The 19,453-nt window shown below is 44.1% G+C and overlaps 1 protein-coding gene across 4 annotated transcripts in view; it reads right to left on the reverse strand.

Annotated features, from left to right (window-relative positions):
* tmcc3 (transmembrane and coiled-coil domain family 3) overlaps positions 1 to 19,194 on the reverse strand; it is a 146,941-nt gene extending 127,747 nt beyond the window's left edge. For 3 of the 4 annotated variants that reach the window (XR_011882942.1, XM_072241330.1, XM_072241328.1), the window contains exon 1: positions 19,116 to 19,194. The gene's annotated coding sequence lies outside the window, so the exon portion shown is untranslated. The remainder of the gene's footprint in view (positions 1 to 19,115) is intronic. The other variant, XM_072241331.1, reaches the window with a different exon arrangement.
* Between the last annotated feature and the right edge of the window lie 259 nt (positions 19,195 to 19,453).

Consider the following 19,453-nt stretch of genomic DNA (forward strand, 5'->3'; position numbering starts at 1 on the left):
GAAAAATGGAGGGCTATGTAGGAGGGAAGAGTTAGATTGATCTTAGAGTGGGTTAAAAGATTATCACAGCATTGTGGGTGGAAGGACCTGGAGGGTGCTGTAATGTTCTACGTTCTACAGTAGGGCTTGTGTTGCTCGCAGTCACAGTGACTTTACTGGGCATCATAGTGATAAAGGCTGTCCCCACTCACTGAGGAACAGTTCAGTTATGAAGCCTCTCCACCAAAATCAGCAAACTCATCCATTGCTGGACGTGGAGGTTTAACTAAAAGATAATTCTGAAGTTTGGAAGTAGTAGATAATTAGAAGAGATTGAGGACCGGGCTGTTTAAAAATGGATGTACATCAGTCTAGAAACCCAGTGATTGGGCCTGTTCTTATTTAAGCTACAGACCTGTATCCTTGCTTTCTCCCAACACAGCTGACCTCCCTCTCTTGGCCCAACAATACCAAACCCTCACCTGTGTACTGCTAACTCGAGCAATCGATACCACAGTTTCAATCCTCGTGTTCAAATCCACACCCTCCCTATGCTGTTAATCTCCTCCAGCCCTACACGCTTCAGATTTCCTTCAGCCTCTGGATAACCCTACTCCCTGCAACCCACCTTTGGAAGTTGTACACCTGGACTCCTAGACCTTAAATCCAGCACCCATACCTCCACCTCTCACCTCCATTTCTTATTCAAAGTGCCTCTTTGACCAGGACTTTTGGCACCAGGTTATATCTCTTCCTTTGTTTCAGTGTTACCGTTGGACTGATTCCACTCATCTGAAGGGTTTTGCTTTTTTAAAAGCAGACAAATAGCATCAAGACTAGGCCAGCTAGTCCTTTTGACAGCTCTGACATTCACCAAGATTGTTTGCAGAAACTGCCTTCCTGGACTATACTTTGATTTCAGTAAAATCCAGAAAGTCAAGCAATTATTGTCTGAAAGATACCCAGTGATCTAGGTTTAGGATTTGAAAGATATATCTCTTTTCAGAGTGAGGTGAGGAAAGTTCTTCACACTTCTGTCCTGAATGGCCGACATCTTATTAGACGGTGTTACAGTTAGACTATCAACACGTAGGAACTGTGTAAAATGTGATGATTGCTAACATTGTGAACACAAGGCACAATAACACACACAGTACTCAAATTGACTCTGATACCACTGATGCATGAAGCGTGTTATGTTCTAAAACTATTTCAATGTTTTCACAAAATAGACTGCATCACCCACCAGTATCTTCCTCAAGCAATCAAAATTTCTGCTTTTTTGTAAGAAATTCTTTTTGGCCATTCCATTTAACCTTTTATAAAATAACTATCACAGTTGTCTTTGTAGCCAGAGGGTTTTACAGAGGTTGCTGCATATCCTGTTGTTTTAGCAAATTTTAGTGCAGAACAGTTTGCAGATATGGGCCAATCTGTGACAGAAATGACCCACGCAACTGAAATGGAACAGTAACATCACTGATTTAATATTAGTCACTCATTAAAATGGTTATAAACTTACTCTTTTTAGGAAAATCAACCAGCTGTTTAATTAAGAAATTAACACCAAGAACAGCAACTTCTATTTAAGTAAGACCATAAGATCATGAGACATATAAGCAGAATTAGGCCCTTTGGCCCATCGAATTTGGTCCATCATTCTCTCTTGCATTCTTTCCATAACTTTTGCATACTTACTAATCAAGAATCTATCAATCTCCACCTCATATGTACCCACTGACAATGCAGTCTGTGGCAAGGAATTCCACGATTTGCCACCCTCTGGCGAAAGAATTGTCTCCTCATCACTGTATCCCATCTGCCACTTCTTTGCCCATTCTCCCAATCTGTCCAATGCTCCTGCTTCCTCAACACTAGTCTGCCCCTCTCCCTATTTTTGTATCATCTGCAAACTTATCCAACTGCAAAGCCATCAATTTCATTGCCATATAACAGGAAAAGAAGTCCCAATGTCAGCCTCTGCAGAACACCATTAGTCACCAGCAAAGGGACATCTTCCTATTCTGAGACTGTGCTCTCTGTTCCTAAACTCCCCCTCTATTGGAAGCATCCTCTTCATATCCACTCTGTCCAGGCCTTCAGTATTTGCTAGGTTTCAATGAGATTCCCCTTTATTCTTCTAAGGAGGGGCCCAGAGCCATCTGACACTCCTCATATGTTAATCCTCTCATTCAAATGACTAATCTTGTAACCGTCCTTTGCCAGCACACCTTTTCTTAGCTATGCGGCCGAAAACGGCTCACAATACATAAAATGCGGTCTGACCAATACTTTATAAAGCCGCAGTATTACATCCTTGTTTTTATATTCTAGTCCTCTTGAAATGAATGCTAACATTCCATTTGCCTTCCTTATTACCAAAATCACTTCCAAGTTAACCTTTAGGGAATCCTGCACTCGGACCCCCAAGTCCCTTTGCACCTCCTATTTCTGAATTTTCTCCCTATTTAGAAAATTATCTATGCTTTTATTCCTTCTACCAAAGTGAATGGCCATATACTTTGCTACACTGTATCCCATCTGCCACTCCTTTGCCCATTCTCCCAATCTGTCCAATGCTCCTGCTTCCTCAACACTAGTCTGCCCCTCTCCCTATTTTTGTATCATCTGCAAACTTATCCAACTGCAAAGCCATCAATTTCATTGCCATATAACAGGAAAAGAAGTCCCAATGTCAGCCTCTGCAGAACACCATTAGTCACCAGCAAAGGGACATCTTCCTATTCTGAGACTGTGCTCTCTGTTCCTAAACTCCCCCTCTATTGGAAGCATCCTCTTCATATCCACTCTGTCCAGGCCTTCAGTATTTGCTAGGTTTCAATGAGATTCCCCTTTATTCTTCTAAGGAGGGGCCCAGAGCCATCTGACACTCCTCATATGTTAATCCTCTCATTCAAATGACTAATCTTGTAACCGTCCTTTGCCAGCACACCTTTTCTTAGCTATGCGGCCGAAAACGGCTCACAATACATAAAATGCGGTCTGACCAATACTTTATAAAGCCGCAGTATTACATCCTTGTTTTTATATTCTAGTCCTCTTGAAATGAATGCTAACATTCCATTTGCCTTCCTTATTACCAAAATCACTTCCAAGTTAACCTTTAGGGAATCCTGCACTCGGACCCCCAAGTCCCTTTGCACCTCCTATTTCTGAATTTTCTCCCTATTTAGAAAATTATCTATGCTTTTATTCCTTCTACCAAAGTGAATGGCCATATACTTTGCTACACTGTATCCCATCTGCCACTTCTTTGCCCATTCTCCCAATCTGTCCAATGCTCCTGCTTCCTCAACACTAGTCTGCCCCTCTCCCTATTTTTGTATCATCTGCAAACTTATCCAACTGCAAAGCCATCAATTTCATTGCCATATAACAGGAAAAGAAGTCCCAATGTCAGCCTCTGCAGAACACCATTAGTCACCAGCAAAGGGACATCTTCCTATTCTGAGACTGTGCTCTCTGTTCCTAAACTCCCCCTCTATTGGAAGCATCCTCTTCATATCCACTCTGTCCAGGCCTTCAGTATTTGCTAGGTTTCAATGAGATTCCCCTTTATTCTTCTAAGGAGGGGCCCAGAGCCATCTGACACTCCTCATATGTTAATCCTCTCATTCAAATGACTAATCTTGTAACCGTCCTTTGCCAGCACACCTTTTCTTAGCTATGCGGCCGAAAACGGCTCACAATACATAAAATGCGGTCTGACCAATACTTTATAAAGCCGCAGTATTACATCCTTGTTTTTATATTCTAGTCCTCTTGAAATGAATGCTAACATTCCATTTGCCTTCCTTATTACCAAAATCACTTCCAAGTTAACCTTTAGGGAATCCTGCACTCGGACCCCCAAGTCCCTTTGCACCTCCTATTTCTGAATTTTCTCCCTATTTAGAAAATTATCTATGCTTTTATTCCTTCTACCAAAGTGAACGGCCATATACTTTGCTACACTGTATCCCATCTGCCACTTCTTTGCCCATTCTCCCAATCTGTCCAATGCTCCTGCTTCCTCAACACTAGTCTGCCCCTCTCCCTATCTTTGTATCATCTGCAAACTTATCCAACTGCAAAGCCATCAATTTCATTGCCATATAACAGGAAAAGAAGTCCCAATGTCAGCCTCTGCAGAACACCATTAGTCACCAGCACCCAACCAGGGAAGACCTCCTGATTCCCATTCTTTGCCTTCTGCCAGTCAGCCAATCTTCTGTCCTCGCTGGTCTCTTTCCTGAAGTACTCTGGGCTCTGACTTTGTTTCGCAACTTCATGCGCGGCACCTTGTGAAAGGCCCTCTGAGAATCCAAGTGAAAAACATCCATTGACGCTCCCTTGTCTACACTGCTTCTTGTTTCTTCAAAGAGTTCCAAGATTTGTCAGGGAAGGTTTTTGCCTAAGCAATCATATTCTGGAGACTTCAGTAACCTCCCTTTTACTTAATCCATACTTTTCCAGTCCGTTGAACCAATGCCCGCCTCTACACTTTGGCTTAAAGCCCTATCCAAAGTCATCATTATGCAACTCGTTAGGACCCTGGTCCCATCATGGTTCAAGTGGAGCATGTCCCATTGGAGCAGCTCCCTCCATCCCCAATACTAGTGTCCAACGTCCCACACATTCAAACCCACTTCTCCCACAACCATCTTTGAGCCAAATGGTTCCATTTATTATCAGAGAATGCATAAACAACCTGAAATACTTGCCTTCGCAGACATACATGATAAACAGAAGATCCCCAAAAGAATGAACAACAGAAAAACATTAAAACCCCAAAGGTCCCCCTCACCCTCCCATGTACAATCAGTAGAAAACCTCCCCCCCCCACCCATTTCAGCAGAAAGCATTGGCACCCACCGCCCGCCAAGCAACAACAAATTCAGCTTGGTGATCATATTAACCCTTTGCACAGATATCAATCCGGAGGGTGCTATCTTTCTCGTTCAGTGTTTTCATTTAGTCACTAGCTGTTCAAATTCCCTCAGTAGAACCTCATCATGAAAATACCTTATTTAATGTGGCATTAATGTCCCAGGCACTTTACTGGACTATTATGAAGCAATAAAAAAATTGACATGAGCCACATTTGAAGATAATGGAGCAGATGACCAAAGCTTTAAGGAAAGTCAGTGCGGGAAGTGAGGCCGTGAGGTGGCAGGGTGATAAGAAGGAACTGCAGACTACTTAGGCAGAGCTATACGTGATATTGCAATTGATATTATCTTTCCCACTTGTCTTTAGCCAGAGATCATGAGAGATTTAAGAGACACATACAGCCCTTCCTCCATTCATTAATACCAGGTCTATGATCCACAACAACATTTTCCAAGCCTATCTTCATGTCCTTTGATTCCTGGAGTGGCCAAGAACATAGAAAATTACAACATAATGTTCCCGCCCACAATTTGATGGCAACATTTTAACCTATTCTAAAACCATTTTAACCCTTCCTTTGTGCAGTCTTCTACTTTTCTATCATCTATGTACCTATGTAAGAGTTTCTTAAGTGCCCTTATCCACCATTCTGAGTAAACAAAAATTACCTCTGACATTATTCCTATACTTTCCTCCAATCACCTTAAAATTTTGCCCCCTTGTATGAGCTATTTCTGTTCTGAGAAAAAGACTCAGGCTGTCCTCTTCTCATCTTGTACACCAGCTGCTACATGTTCACTCTGCGGGCTCAGTCTTCCTCACATATCAAGGAGTTAAAGATAAGTCTTTATACAGAACTTTTCAGCTGCTTCACAGATGAGTAAGAACTCTTGAAGTGTAGTCATTGCTGTAAATTAAGATTTACAGCACGTAATATGTACAGCATAATTTCTCGCAAATAGCATTATTCCTGGCCATAAAGGCTGGCGTTTGGTTAAGTGATTAAACACTGTCCAGTTTGCATTTACTAGTACTGTGATGAGTAGCATTGGCGAGGATAATGGCTGTCCAGGACATATTGCCGGGAGTTTGTTATGTCAACAGAACACATCTTCAAAGGCTGTACTTAAAGTCATAGTCATAGAGCACTAAAGCACAGAAACAGGCCCTTCAGCCAACTACTATTAAGTGTTGAAATTGAACCTGCATTTCTGCTGACAACTCAGTCCACACTCTCACTCCCCTCTGTGTGAAAAAGATCCCCCTCGTGTTTCCCCTTAAATATCCCACCTCTCACTCTTAATCCATGACCTCTAGTTCTAGTCTCACTCAACCTCAGTGGAAAAGGCCAGCTTGTATTTACCCTTATCTATGCCCCTCATAATTTTGTAATACCTCTATCTCCTCTCCCCTCATTCTCCTAAGCTCTAGCGAAAAAGTCCTAACCTATTCAACTCAGCTTCTCATTCCCCAGCAATATCCTTGTAAATTTTCTCTGCACTCTTTCAATTGCATTGATATCTTCCCTGTAGGTAGGTGACCCAAACTACACATAACACTACAAATTATGCCTCACCAACATTTTGTACAGCTTCAACATCGATAGGTGGGAAGTTAAAATCACCCACTATCACAACCCGATGTTTCTTGCAGCAGTGTGCGCTCTCTATAAATTTGCTCCTCTAAATCCCACTGGGTGTTCTATAATAAGATCTCATTAACGTGGTGATTCCTTTCTTATTCCTCAGTTCCACCCATATAGCCTGAGTAGATGAGCCGTCCAGTCTGTCCTGCCTGATCCCTATGCACAGGTTGCAGTGAACTATAGATTTCTGAGACTGTGGGCCTGCTGGACATCAGGGATTCACTGATTAAGAGACCGAGAAACAGTATGAGGAAAGAAAACCAAAAAATTACACTAAATCTGAAATAAAAATGAAATCTCCTGGAAATAAATAACAGACCCGGCGGCATCTGTGGTGAGAGAAACAGATGAGGTTTCAGATCAGAATTAAAATCGGCCATGATGGAATAGTAGAGCAGACTTGATGGGCCAAATTCTGCTCCTATGTCTTATTGTCTCTGTTAACTCTGTTTCTTTTCCCATAGACGTTGCCTGACCTGTTGAGTATTTACAGCACTCTCTGTTTTTATTAATTATAGGAAAACAGACAAACCTATCCAAAGGCAGGCTTCTCACCACTCAGCAGGCTGCTCCCAACACAAGAGAGTAAATGTTAATCAGAGAACATTAGCACTCAAGTGAGGGAACCAACAAGGTGTCCACGTACTAAAGGACAATGGAAGGTGTAGCTGGGATATGCAGGATGAGTCGGGGAGGGTGCTGGAATTGGAGGGGTGTGTGTGCATTGTATGAGAAGCTGGCTGTCAAGAGAAGCTTCCTATTCAAAGTTAACAAATATCTGGACCCACTGCACACTACAGTACGATCAGGCTTGGAGACCGGCCTGTGATCTGCTCCCACTGAGGGCAAGTGCTGAGTGCTGAATCAGGAGTGATACAGCAGTGCAGCCACTGCTTTAGAGCACCGAGACGTGTGCTCAACCCTGACATCCTGTGCTGCCTGCGTGGAGTTTGCATGGCCTCCCTGTAACCACATGGGCTCCCTCCATGTGCACAAGTTTCCTCTCACATTTCAAAGATGCGTGGACTGGCCATTGTAATTTGTCCCTAATGTGCAGGTGAGTGGTAGAGTGTCGGGGGAGGGGTGAAAATCATGGCCATATGGGCAGAATATATTGGTATTAACATGGAATTTGTGAAAATGTGTTGTTGATGACTGGCGTGGGCTTGATGTCCTGATGAGCTTACTTCCTTTTTGTGTGTGTGTGTCTCTCTCTCCCTCTCTCTCTCTCTCTCCCTCCCTCACTCTCCCCATCTCCCTCTCTCCCCCTTGCTCCCCCCATCTCTCTCCCTCCCTCACTCTCCAATTTCACACTGTATACACCTCCACCTTCACTCCCAGAAGCAGATATAATAGCAATGTTTAAGACCAATTATGACAAGCACATAAACAATGTAGACCACGTACAGGCAGATGCGATTAGTTAAATTGAGATCATGCACGTGGCGGGAGAAAGGACCCATTGCTGTCCCATGTTCTAACACTAAATTGCATATCCAAGCCCATGAAATCTTCTGGACTCTTGTAGAACATTGAGCTCATGTGAATCCTGCAAACAGATCTTATCTCTTTGCCAGCTCAGGGTTACTGTACATGTCATTTCAAATGCGTAGAGTGAAAGGGCCTTTTAGGGTTTGAGTATTTCAGGTTGAACCTCTGCCCAACAATCTCCTCATATCCAAGACCCTTTAATCCTGTGCAATTGAACAGAATGCTTTGAATTGAGACCCTTCATCTGCACTGTCCAAGAATAATGACGCATCAATCCAGTTATATGCTGTAGGGCTCTGGTGAGATCCCACATGGAATATCGTGAACATGTTGCAGATGGGGTTCAACCTGAAAAAGCAAGAAGTGATTCATTTTGGAAGGTAAAATTTGAAAGCAGAACACAGGGTTAATGGTAGGATTCTTAGCAGTGTGGAGGAACAGAGGTGTTCATGGCCATGGATCCCTCAAAGCTGCTGCACAAGTTGATAGAGTTGTTCAGAAGGCGTGTGGTGTGTTGATCTTCACTGGTCGAGGGGGCTGAGTTCAAGAGCCATGAGGTAGAGTTGCAATTTTGTAAAACCCTGGTTAGACCACACCTGGATTATTCTGTTCAGTTCTGGCTCATTATAGGAAAGATGTGGAAGCTTTAGAGAGGATGCAGAGGAGATTTACCAGCGTGTTGCCTGGATTAGAGAGCAAGTCTTATAAGGATAGGTTGAGTGAGCTAGGTCTTTTCTCTCTGGAGCAAAAGAGGATGACAAGTGACTTATAGGAGGTGTACAAGATGATAGGAGTCACAGACTGGGTGGATAGCCGGAGACACTTTCCCAGGGTGGAAATGGCTAAAATGAGAGGGAATAATTTTAAGGTGAGTGGAGTAAATTGTAGGGGAGGATGTCAGAGTATCATGGTCCGGTCCATGAAGTCCGCATTCCAGTTCACGGTCCGGTCCATCAACCCTTGCTCCAGGTTTTCCTGTCTACCCTGTTTCTGTTCCTGTTGAGCACTAATTGAGGCAGCTGATGCTCGTTAGGGCTGGCTGCATAAATACCTCCAGAGATCAGGGCGTAGCCGCTGGATGTTCTTGTCCTTACTCCTTGTATCCCTTCCCCTGCCTTCTGTTTCCTTGCCTGAAGCCTTGCCTTGTCTTGCTGGTAACTCTCACTTCATCTCGCCTGAAGTCTTGTCTTGGAGCTACCCTGTACCTAGCTCCCTTCCTGTCCCTTGCCTCCGTCGGGTAAGTCAGGCCAGATTGCCATTACCCTGCGGTTGGTTCTGTCCCTTGCCTCCGTTGGGTAAGCCAGGCCGGATTGCCGTTACCCTGCAATGGGTTCTGTCCCTTCCTGTCCCTTGCCTCGGTCGGGTGGAGATCCACGTCCTGCCCAGGAGGAGCTTCAAGACCCCAAGCCTTGCCTCAAGTCTCTGGTCTCCAGCCTTGCCTCGCGTCTCTGGTCTCCAGCCTAGCCTTGCGTCTCTGGTCTCCAGCCTAGCCTCGCGTCTCTGGTCTCCAGCCTAACCTCGCGTCTCTGGTCTCTAGCCTAGCCTCGCGTCTCTGGTCTCTAGCTTAGCCTCGCGTCTCTGGTCTCTGGCCTCGCCTCGCGTCTCTGGTCTCTAGCCTAGCCTCGCGTCTCTGGTCTCCGGCCTCGCCTCAAGTCTCTGGTCTCAAGCGTCTCAAGTCTGAAGACTCCAGCCTCGTCTTGCCTGCCAACCAAGTCATGTCCTTGTTTAGTTCTGGGGTCCGAGCCAGAGGCAAGACCCAGGTTCTGGGTCCTTGTCCAGTCTCTGGCTCAGCGTCCAAGCCCTGGCTCCTAGCTCTCTTCAGTCCTGTTCCGAGTTCCCGGTTTTCGTGTCCATGTCCTAGCCCTCACCCTATATCCTAGTCCTGTCCTTAGTACTTCAGCGTCTGTGTCTTGCACTTGGGTCCGTTCCCAGCCACCACCTTATGAGACAGAGATAAGTCTTTTTTATATAGGGAAAGTGGTGAGTGCATGGAACACATTGCCAGGAGTGGTGGGGGAAACAGATACATTGGGGACTTTTAAGAAACTCCTAGATAGGCACCTGGATGTTAGAAAAATGGAGGGCTGTGTAGGTGGGCAGGGTGCTTGGAGTAGATTAAAGGGTCAGCACAACATCATGGGCTGAAGAGCCTGTACTCTGTGTTCTGTTCTATTTTCTATGTTCTGTACTCTATGTCTGGTGTCTGAACATGCTTGTGACAGAGGGAGAGCAGTGAAGTTTCACTAGATTGTTTCCTGGCATGTAGAGTTTGTGCTACGTGGAACGATTAAGCCTACACCCTAGAGTTTAGAGGAATGAGAGGTGATCTCATTGCAGAGCTCAATGGGGAAGATGAAGGGATGGTGTGATGGTGTCTCGGGGGAGCTGGGGTCGGGGATGGTGGGGGCTGTGCTGGAAACGATGGGCTGAGGTACTGCAAACAGAAAGAGACTGAAGAGAATGAAGAGAGTAGGGTTGTAGGTGGGAACTACCACCATCGCCAGTCAACAATAACTTGGTGCTGGTGTTACTGTCACATGTACTGAGAAATGGTAAGAAGCTTTTGTATGAGTGACATCATCAGCTCAACTTTGGATTCTAGTCTAGTGTCTAGTTTAGAACCCTGCCTTCATTTCAGTCTCGACTCGTGTCTCGGTTCTAGTCTCGGATAGTCTAGCAGTTGGGTCCAAACCATTCTCGTCTCGTCGCAGCCGACCATGTGTGCAATTCACGCTACTTGCCGCCTGCACACTTAGCTGAGAGCACAGTGAATCTTAGAACAGAAGCAGTACATTTTGCAATCCAAGCTGCAAGTATCAATTGAAATCAGACATGGTAGAAAACCTCGCGCCCCAGTTTCTAAGCTCCAGAGTTTTCACCCACTGAGTCACTATCTGTGTGAAGTGCTCGGTTTGTAGTTTACAGGTGAAGAGCAGAGATCTTGAAATTCAACTGCATAGCATGTAAATGAAGACTGCAGCTTCTAATAAAGCAAGTGAAAGAGTGACCGGCTACCATTACTCAAAGTTCAAAGGAAAAATATTATCGAAGTACGTCACCACATACTACCCTAAGATTTATTTTCTTGCAGGCACTCACAGTAGAACAAAGAAAAACAATAAAACCAGTGATAAAATAGGCACAAACAATGAATGTGCAAAAGAAGGCAAACTGCGGAAGTACAAAAAAACAACAAATAGTGTTTGTAATAATACCTAGCGTCTACGTGGCCCAGGCTGCTGACTGATTGCATCAAATTGCTGTCACGGGAGCAGCACAGCAGTTGTAGAAGGTGGCTCCCCACATCCTGTCAGGGTCACTGGGCTCAGGCAATAAACACTGGTCTTACTGCTGACGTCCACGTCCCACAAGGAGAACATACATCAAGTGACTCAGTGGAGCAGTGACCCGTGACGTTATGGGCTCACCCCCGTGACCCATGACGTTACTGGCTCACCCGCATGACCCGTGACGTTACTGGCTCACCCCGTGACCTGTGACATAATGGGCTCACCCCGGTGACCCGTGACATAACGGGCTCACTCCGGTGACCCGTGATGTTACGGACTCACCCCACAGGCGTTAAGCACCGAATGAGAATCAGCCAATTTGGATTGAATCAGGCACAGCCAATCTCCTGAAGTAAGATTCAGCATTATTAGTTTCTGGTCTAGAATAGCACAGCTCTAGAAAACCTATCACACAGTCAGAATTATGTTACAAGATAGAAAAATGGAGGGTTATGTAGGAGGGAAGGATTAGACTGACTTAGCGTGGGTGAAAAGGTCGGCAAAACATTGTGGACCTAAAATCATTGTACTGTGTTGTTCTATGTTCTATGTTACATTGAGAAGTAGTGCTTCCTGAGCTCTCAGTGAGTTTTTGCTAAATGTAGCTGCTGAATTTGAATCAACCGGAGACACTCAACACTGTAATTGCTGTTTGACCTCAGGTGCTCCATTCAGCAGCAGCCAAACAAACCGCTTGGTGTTGATTCCAAGGTAAACTGAAGCGGTAGCACATAAATTTAGAAAGTATTTTCACTAAATTGCTTTGAAACAATTAACTGTGGGAGTCAAATTCGCTTTCATACATTCTCGGACCTGCGCATCACAGCTAAAACCCGTATACGTATATTGTCCAACCCCAAACAGCTTAGAGATGGTGATACCGAGCCACGGTTGCATGCACAGAGTTATAGGGAGGCAGCCACAGGATTTGGATCCAGTGGTGATGGAAGAACAGAGATGCACTTTCAAGCCCAGCTGCTATGTGATTTGGACCTTGTAGCAGGTTGCGCCTACTGCCCTTGTTGTTGGTAGCTGAGGGGACAGGTCTGAGAGGAGGCTGTCATGTGTCTGTTGTGGATCTCGTCAATGGAGCAGACTGCAGCCAGGCGCAGGTGCAGTGGAGGGAGTGAATGGGCACCATTCAAATATGCTATTTTGTCCAACATGATCAAAGAGCCCACCCACCCCAGACATTCTCTCTTCCTCCCCCTCCCGTCAGGAAAAAATTATAAAGTCTGAAGGCTCAAGGCTCAGGGACAACTTCTATCTCTGTGTTATAGGATTATTGAACAGTTTCCTAGCACAATAAGATGGATGTTTGACCTCACAATCTAATGTCATGACCTTGCACCTTACTGTGTAGTTGCCCTGCATTTTCCCTGCAACTGTAACACTATTCTGCAATCTGCTTTTTCCTTTTCACTTGCACTACCATCACCTTCTCGTACGGAGGGGCCAAGGCAAAGGACTAGAAAAAGCTGCAGATAGCCAGCCCCATCATGGGCAATGGCTTCCCCATCCTCAAGGACATCTTCAAAAGGCAATGCCTCAAAAAGATGTCCTTCATTATTAACGACCCCTACCACTCAGGGCAAGTTCTCTTCTCTGCGTCCATCAGGGAGGACATACAGGTGCCCGCAGGTACTCAGTATTTCAGGGACAGCTTCCTCTATTCAGCCACCAGCCTTCTGAATGGCCAATGACTCCATGAACACTACCTCACCAGTTTCCGTCTCTGTTTGCACTACTTTTCTAATTTGTACCATTTACAATGGACTCCAGTTAACTGAGCCATCAGTTCATCAGGGGAAGCTGCTTATTTGGGACAACTCTTAAAGAACAAAACTAATTGAGAAAGTACTGACACTAAGCCACTTAATTGAGACAGGGGACATATGTCAAACACTTTCTAACTCGAATCAGTCATGTGCACTTGTGTGGTCATTAGACACTATGGGGTGAACAGTTTTTAAAAAGAGTCGGTTGTGTGTGCTTGTGTTACGTTATCTATTTGCGCTGAGGGATACCGATTCAAAAGCAGCGATTTTTGTTTTTTATTGCGACTTTTTGAGAAAGGCAGTCCCTTATCTGCACTAGGTGTCTGCATTGATTTTGTTTGTTTGCAGCCAATCAAAAGAAGGTGATGGATGAATTCCTCTGTTGATAACTTGCATAAGGATCTATTACATAGTTTATAGTACTGTAGTAGCATTGGTAGTGTTCTCATTTGTTCTGTATTTCATTTAAATACATAAATTATTACTCAGTTAAATGGTGGTTTGTCCTTTTTATACCTCTTAACTACAGTATTTCCATGAAAATTCGACTGTTTGGGGTAGTCACTAAACTGGGCCAAAATGTAATAGTCCCAATGTGTCCCAATTAATCAGAATCCACTGTATATATCTCTTAATGTAATTTATACATATTTTATGTATTGCTGCAGCAAAACAACAAACTTCATGAGATGAGTCAGTTATAATAAACCTGATTCTGAATACTGGACACCCCAGCACTCTGAGGTCATCAAATGATCTGTATGGACAGTTTGCAAAACAAAGCTTTTCACTGTACTTCAATACACGCAACTATAATAAACCAATTTACTCTGTGATTAATGACTCACCACGAGCTCCTCCACCCCAAAATTATTTGTTTGTTATGTGTCATGTCAGGCAATAAGTGATAACAGCGATAAGTGATAAATGATGGTCTTGCTGGTGAAGTCCGGATCCCAACAACTAAAAATGATATGCCTGTTGGCATTTCTGAGATGACTTGGTTAACCACAGAGGTTTAACCTTTTGCTTTCTCACTGCTGTGGGAATACATATAGTGCAATGTTGAAACAGTGTGATTTCTTTTTCCAAGGGAATCCCCTGCTTCAACTTCAGCAAAATTTTGGACCAAACCTTCAAGACACCATAAGACTGTCTCTGCTAAAACTCTGTCAAATTTATGACAAAGTCTGGACTAATTTCAACCCTATCATATCTTTCTTCTAAATGTAACTAACAAAAATATTTGCACAATCCCACAACCATTAACTCAGCCCGTGATAACCACTTACACTAGTTGGAACTCAAGAAATTTGAGTCAGAAATTGGCCAGAAATCAGGACTTCCTTAAACTTATGCAATTCTTTTAATGCAACAAAACACCACAGCCGTGAAATCAGGCAAGAGAGTTCGAGCCTGGAGTCTGGGGTCCCCTCACTGGCTAGTCTGGGGGTTGATCAGAAGTTGGGAAGTTGAAGCCCAATGTCATAAGCCTGAAGACTGGGGGGCAGCAGGCCTGTTCTGGAGATGGAGAACTGTCTGTGTGTGAGGGCGGGGGGGGGGGGAGGAAAGGGGCTTGTTTGGCTGTTGTTTTTTTTGTTGCTTGTTGTCTTCTGTTTTATTGTGTCCTGCGTTGTTCTTTCAAGCATGGAGGGCACGCTACGTTGGCACTGGAACGTGTGGTGACACCTGTGGATTGCCCCCAGCATGTCCTATGGTTGTGTTGGTTGTTAACACAAACGGTGCATTTCACTGTATGTTTCGATGTACATGTGATAAATAAATCTGAATCTCAACCTGAATCGGAATCAGTCGAGCCAACGCAGGGAAATTAGAAAAGGCAGCTAAAAGCTGAGGCAAAGGCCATGTCTTGATAGAGGAGAGACGATGAGGTAAAAAGGTTTAGGGAGAAACTCCAGCGCTGAATTGAATGCGTTTGTTCACATTAGTCAGCACCAACAAGCAGAGTCACGGCGTCAGAGAGCTCCATAACATTCACTAATATCAGAGTATTTCATTGTGTTGGTACAGTTGTGTGATAGTGCTTACCATGGCTTGTGTTCTGTGCACTGCCACAAAAATTACAGTGATGCACCAGGGTCCCCATAAATGCAGATTATGCTCATACACACTCTGGATAACCCTCTCATCAATAACTGCAATGGAGAACACCATTACCAATCATCTGTGGCAGAGAATACCTTGTGCTGTATCGCTCTCATGCCAGACAAGCTGGGCTGAGGATCAAGGATCAGGGACCAGTACTATTCACCATTTACATTTACATGTATCAACAATTTGCTGTGGCGCGTTAGTCAGGACATGACATGCAACAACATCCAACAATAATAACAAATAAAAAATTATATAAAAAAGCACAGATGTGGAATAAAATGTGCATAAATACACAAATATCAGCAGGCGTTTGCAATGTAAACAGCATTATAAAAAGTGGTTTAAAGCGTTTATAGGGCAGATCAGTGACGGGGGTGGGGAAATGGCCTAACTGCAATGATTGATCGGATTATCTGCCTTAGGGAAAGAACCATTAAAATGGCATTAAAATTTAGTTTTAATAATTTGATATGGAATTCAAAATTATACCAGCACTGATTTCCTTGGTGTTTTACTAGCGATAGTGTGCTAACTGGTGGTTACTCTCAGCAGCATTATTTACTGTACTATCAGTATTATTGGTACTGGTAGGCTCTACAGCTGCGGCTGACACTAGACCACAGCAATTAGCAACACACAGATCAGACGCCTGACACTTCAGTTCCTTTGGCTAACATCCTTCAGTGTCGTACAATTGAAAGTCGTATTTTTCAGAATGAAGTGCAATAAACAATATTTCTGGGACTTCTCAGATTCGGGAACATTTTGACCCCTGACCTGTGATTGTTGTGATGGAGCACTGCTGGGCGACCCAGTTCCCCACACCACAGCACTGGGCCAGGAGGATTGCTGGAGAAGTACAACCTATGGCTTAGCCACCAGCAATGAAATGATCCACCTCAATGCTCCCACCTCCACGTCAACCACCCCAATCCGATCCTGGGATTCCCTCGAATCTCACCACTTATCACCAAGCTCACGAATTCGCCTCCCAGATCTGCTGATAACCTCCCCATACCCTCATCCCAGTTCTCTACTAACCTCTGACTCCTGGGCCAATCAATTCCCAAGATTCCCCCCCCCCAGCTCCCAATCACTGTTCCCTCTAAGCTGTGTGGGTGCGTGGCCACACAGTAGCTGAAATGCTCCCATGCACATAGCCTTTGTTGCCACGCAGCTGGAGTTTTCTTTTATAAAATATTAATATCATTTTGAATTTATGCTAATTTAATTTTAAAATCTATGTTAATATAATTGTGAAATACCTTGTAATTGATTATGTGCTAATGAATAGAATCCATAAATTTTCTAAATAATAAATGTACCACAACCTTTACTTTGAAATATTTTTAGAGTTTCAATGTAATTACATTGTCAATGTTTCAAGTTATGACACTGTTACAAATTGTAACAATAAACAGTTGTTGGCTCATTGTTAATAAACTGCCGGCCCTCTGAACATCAATGCTGTATACAATAAAAAACATCCAAAGAGCTGCACAGTTTTCAGGTCAAGTAAAACTTTCCTGCTCAGAGCAATAGTTGGCCCATGCAGCTGTAAAAAGAAGAGAGGGAACATTGCTCCCAATCCTGTCTCCGTCCCTCTGATACCCCTCCAGCCCCAGACTACAGCCTTGCCAAACCTCAGGAAAGGAGGGGTAGGGGGCATACATTTCACCCACAGGATCTGGCCTGCTGCACCCAAGGCTTGGTACAGCTGAAACCATGTTGTTGTTGGAATGTGTGATAACACTTGTGGACCATGCCCAGCACACCTTTGGGCGTGTTAATTGTTAATAAAAACAACACAATTTACTGCATGTTTCGATGTACACATGATAAATAAACATGAATCTTAAATGTTGAAGCTTAAGTGTTGGTCCTATGGCCAAATGTGATGGGTCAGTCATCAATGCTCCACATCTATGCTATTCCAGGGCAGCCCAATGGGCACGTGGCCTTTCTGTGGGGTAACGTGAGACTGCTTACTGCCACTGTGGTGTGCCAAGGTTGCTGCAGTGTTTACTGGCATCATGTAGAGAATCGTAGAGTAATGCTGGATTTCACAGCGGCTGAAATTGATGATCAGCTTTCCCTGTTCCTCAGTTATTTCTCTCTGAAACCCTCATCCACTTAAGACAAAAAGACCATGACACATAGGAGAAGAATTAAGCTAGTCTGTCCATTCTCCCCCTTTCGATCACAGATGATTTCTTTTCCCTCTCAACCACATTCTCCTGTCCTCTCCCTGTAACCTTTGATGTCCTTACTAATCAAGAACCTATCATCCGGTAGGCATTACAGGAGTCCCCGCTCCTGCACCAGCAGGCACAGGAAGAGCTTCTTCCCTGAGGCTGTGACCCTGCTGAACCTCACATCACAGCGCTAAGCAGTACTGCACCCATATTGTACTGTCTCAGTACTTTTATATTTGTGTGCTGTAGCACTTACTTTTTATTCGCAGTTATTTTGTAAATGACACTATTCTTTGCATTTCTTGTCAGCTGCTAAATGCATTTCATTGGCCTTGTGTCTGTACTCGGCACAATGACAATAATCTAATCTAATCTAAATTCCACGTTAAATACACCCAGTGTTATGGCCTCCACAGCAATCTGTAGTGATGAATTCCACAGGTTCTCCACCCTCTGTCTGAAGAAACTCCACCTCATTTCTGTTTTAAAGGGACGTCCTTCTATTCTGAGCTGTGCACTCTGGCGCTGGATGCTCCCATTCAGAAGGTGTGGGCCTCCCAGGCTGAGCCAGCATTTCATTGCCCATCTCTAGTTATCGCTGAGGAAGTGGCAGTGAGCTGATTCTTGAACGACTGCGGTCCTTGAGGTGTGAGTATAAGGGCATTTAAGAAACTCCTAGATAGGCACATGGATGACAGAAAAATGGAGAGCTGTGTAGGAGGGAAGGGTTAGGTTGTAGGTTACACGGCTGGCACAACATCATCGGTTGAAGGAACTGTACTGTGCTGTAAGTGTTCTATGTTCTATGTTCTAAATACTCATCGTGATTGTCCCTCCAGCTCCTGGACTCTGAGCAATGCAAAACAAGTTCATGCAAGTACAGGGATAACATTTTTCCACGTACCCTGGCTCATGCAGCCTGTCATGTGTTCTTGTTTCAACAAGCCCAATGGCTTAATCTGTTTACCAATTTGCATAGATACAAAAATGCACACTTGCTTTTCCCAAAGTAAGTTCTAAAAGATAATGGATATGGTAGAGAATTATTTTTGCTGGGATTGAAGTTGTAGTCCAGCCATCAACTCATTTAACCAGCTCCTTCAATGGAAGGTACATAAAGTAGGCAAGGAGGCATGAGCACAAACAGAAGGTTCAGCAAGTGATGTGTGACTCCAAGGAGTGCCGACAGAAATCTGAGGTAATAGATGCCAACAAAGACGTACAGCCCGTGACACTGGAATGCACTGAGCTGACAGAGGCTGCAGGAACTATGCAGATTGCTCTAAGTCCAGTAAGTCCTGTGAGAGATGCCTGCACAACTGAGAGGCCAGAAACGACCTGAGTGGTTGAAAAGCCGGCAAGCCCTTTCTCCAGCTGTGAAGGTAAGATCCATTGGGATTGACAATATCTGGTCAGTGCCCATAAATTATTTCATCTGCTGCCCTTCCTTCTCCAAGAATCTCTCCCTAATTATTCCCTTAGCAGATAATCTGCAATGGTTGCAACAGTGACAAAGCTTTACAGTTCAGTATTGTCATTCTAGATATAATGAACAGGCTACACAGCTTAAAGTTTGAAAATAGGAAGTTTAAAACTTCTATCAGTTTAACAACATGCCAGTTACACTTCCTTTTTGAAACATTTATAAGACTGAAATATTCAACTAACGTAGAGAGGCAAATGTCACATAAATACGAGTAACATTTTAAAATGTTGTTCTGTGACCTACCTGGGTTATAATGATATCTGGAACTCTTTCCATTTTGCTCTGCTGCCTATGTCAATAAAGTTTAAAAGACATGAGGAAGTCTGCACTGAACAGGTTTAACCAGCAACCCCTTCCTGCCTCCAGCACCCGTTCCTTGAGCTAGACCAATCACGGATGGCTCTCCAGCCAGTTAAAACAGTTTACAATACAGACAGAGTTCATTCAACCATTGCATTCTCTCTAGCTCCCAGAGGGCAATCTCTTCTGTACCATTCTCTCCTCTCTTGTTTCCCTGCAATTCACCATCTCTGGCATGTGCATCTGCTCCCCTTCAATTCTCTTAGCTTTTATGTGCACTA

Source organism: Mobula birostris, chromosome 23 (genome assembly GCF_030028105.1).
Source record: "Mobula birostris isolate sMobBir1 chromosome 23, sMobBir1.hap1, whole genome shotgun sequence".
In the NCBI taxonomy this organism is placed as follows: Eukaryota; Metazoa; Chordata; class Chondrichthyes; order Myliobatiformes; family Myliobatidae; genus Mobula; species Mobula birostris.